Source organism: Sorex araneus, chromosome 1, assembly GCF_027595985.1.
Source record: "Sorex araneus isolate mSorAra2 chromosome 1, mSorAra2.pri, whole genome shotgun sequence".
Taxonomy (NCBI): Eukaryota; Metazoa; Chordata; class Mammalia; order Eulipotyphla; family Soricidae; genus Sorex; species Sorex araneus.
The window spans coordinates 450656949-450659695 of record NC_073302.1 but is presented as its reverse complement, the minus strand read 5'-3'; positions in this window follow the sequence as shown (position 1 = coordinate 450659695).

The window sequence follows — 2747 nt, the reverse complement described above, 5'->3', positions numbered from 1 at the left end:
ATAAACTTTTTTTTTTTTTTTTTTTTTTGCTTTCTGGGTCACACCCGGCGATGCACAGGGGCTACTCCTGGCTCTGCATTCAGGAATTACCCCTGGCAGTGCTCAGGGGACCCTATGGGATGCTGGGAATCGAACCTGGGTCAGCCGCGTGCAAGGCAAACGCCCTCCCCGCTGTGCTATTGCTCCAGCCTCAGTAGCATAAACATTAATCAAGCAGTGCAGACAACTTTATTTTTGCCAATATTACTTGTTTTTCGGTTTCTTCTCTCAGCCTTGAGAAACATGGGAAAGCAGATGTGGCCTTGAGCATGGCCATGGCAGACGCAAGCCAATCCCCCCTTCAGCCTCCTCTCGAGTCCAGCTGCCAGAGCATGGTGGCCCTTCAACTTTTCTCACGAGGCAGGTCGCCAGAGCATGGTGGCCCTTCGACCCCCTTTTCAGGCTGGCCGCCAGAGCATGGTGGCCCTTCGACCCCTTTCCAGGCTGGCCGCCAGAGCATGGTGGCCCTTCGGCCGCCTGTCCAGGTCGGCTGTCAGGGGATGACTCGCCCTCATGCCACGTTTCTCCATACCCATTCCCGTTTACAGGAACTAAGGCAGGGGGTGCCTAGGCCCCCTCCTCACCCAGTCCCTGTTTACAGGGACAGAGGCAAGGGGTGCCCAGGCCCGTCCCCAACAGGGTCCAAGGAGCAGATGCGCCAAGACGCACCCCTAAGCGTCACCTGCATTTCCGGGCCAGGGTCCTGGCCCTGGGGACAGTGGGAGGGGACAGGCCGGGGGTGGTCTCTGAGGGACCAGTGAGGTGTGGGGGTCCCCGAGTCGCCTCTGCCCATCCAGGAGGGGTGGAGTCCCCGGGGCGGGGGGGGGGGGGGTCGGCCCAGGAGCAGGCCCAGCTCACCTCGCGGTGACGCCCAGCCCGTGTCCAGGCTCGCTGGTGAAGCTTCTCCTCCACAGGACGGGGTGGGGTCGGCCCTGAGGACCTGCACTGACCACACGGAGGCATCACTGGCTCAGCCTGAGCCCCACGGGTGGCCCGGCCCGGCTCTGGAGCCCGGGCCCTGGGTGCAGGGGTGGGTGGCCGGGCCCACAGACCCAGGGCACCCTGCAGGGGGCGGGTGGGGTGGGGCCAGGGAGGCTTGTGGCTGGTCCACACAGAATCGTTTTAACCCACAAGACGCAACGCCTGCGCTGGGCAGGAGGGTCTTGGCCCCTCGGGTTGCTATGGTGACCAGCGGCCCTGACGGCGGCCACGAGAGCAGCCACGGCAGCACCAGGTCCTCACGATACCGTCAGTGCAAACAGCGCAACTAAGGCCCGGGCTTGGTTCAGGAACTTCGGGGAGTCACTGAGGGGTGGGGGCAGGGAGTAGCTGAGATTCGGACCCCCAACCCAGCCGTGCGCCTACCAGCCCGGGCGGCGTGGCACCCCTCCCCGCTCTCCCCCGTGGCTTGTGTTGAGCAGACACGTGCTCGACCCCAGACCCCTTACCCAGGGCCACCCTCCCGGGCTCCGGAATGCAGGTCCCCAGGGCCCAGTGTCAGCACCGGCCACACGCCTTGGGTGGACACGGTGCAGTGTAGGCCTGGGGCCACGCTGGGGCCCAACCCCGCCCCGCCCAGCCCCCTCTGGAAGGGCCCTCTCTCTCCTACAGCCGCCCCAGAGCCCCCCAGACCACCGTGTCCAGCTCCCCGTGTTCCCGGCAGCGTCCCTGGAGACAGCTGTCCTGCACCCTGACCTGCTCAGGGGATTTGATTTTTTTTTTCTTTTTGGGTCACACCTGGCGATGCTCAGGGGTTACTCCTGGCTCTGCACTCAGGAATCACTCCTGTTGGTGCTCAGGGGACCCTATGGAACGCCAGGGATCAAACCCGGGTCGGCCGCGTGCAGGGCAAACACCCTCCCCGCTGTGTTGTCGCTCCAGCCCCAGATCAAGCATTTGGGGATTTTTTTTTTTTTCTTTTTGGGCCACACCCAGCGATGCTCAGGGGTTACTCCTGGCTGTGCTCAGGAGACCATATGGGCTGCTGGGAATTGAACCCGGGTCGGCCGCATGCAAGGCAAACGCCCTACCCACTGCAGTCCAAGCATTTGGAAAACCAGAGCCTGGCCGAGCCCAGGGCACGGCCCCACCTCCCCGCCACCCTTCCCCCACTGCCCGTCCTGCCAGGCGAGCGCCAGGCTCTGTCCTTCATGGTGCCCGCGGCAGGAGGGCTCAGGCCACGCCGGGAAGGCGGTGCCGCAGCTGCACCAAGCCCAGCCCGGGCCAGCCCTCTGCGGGGACTCGCCAGCGGGGACGTTCACACGACAGACGTTGCTTGGATCAGCATTTACCACTTTCCCATTTAATAAAAGTTTTTATTTTTGTAAAGAATCTTAAACACAAAAGTTCCACGTCCCAGGGCGTGTTTGGAGTCAGCAGGGCGCCGTGAGACACTCGGGCCCCCAAGGCCTCGCCGCCACTAGCCTGCTCCTGCGCCCAGCCAACGGCCCGAGCGGGCGGGCGGGCAGGGGGACAGGCTGTGGCAGCGGGAGAGGGAAGGGGACATGTGCCCGCCCGGCCCTGCTCCCAGCGCCCCACCCGCACTGACCAGCCCACCCACTCCTGGGCTAGGACAGCGGCGGGTCTGCAGAGCCCCTCGGCTCAGCTCCGTCCAGCTTGGCTGCGGCCAGGCGTGGCCCCCCAGCCCTGCCCACCCCGGCCCCTCGGCAAGGCTCTGGCAGCCCCAAAGGAAGAAAGGCAGGCCGGCA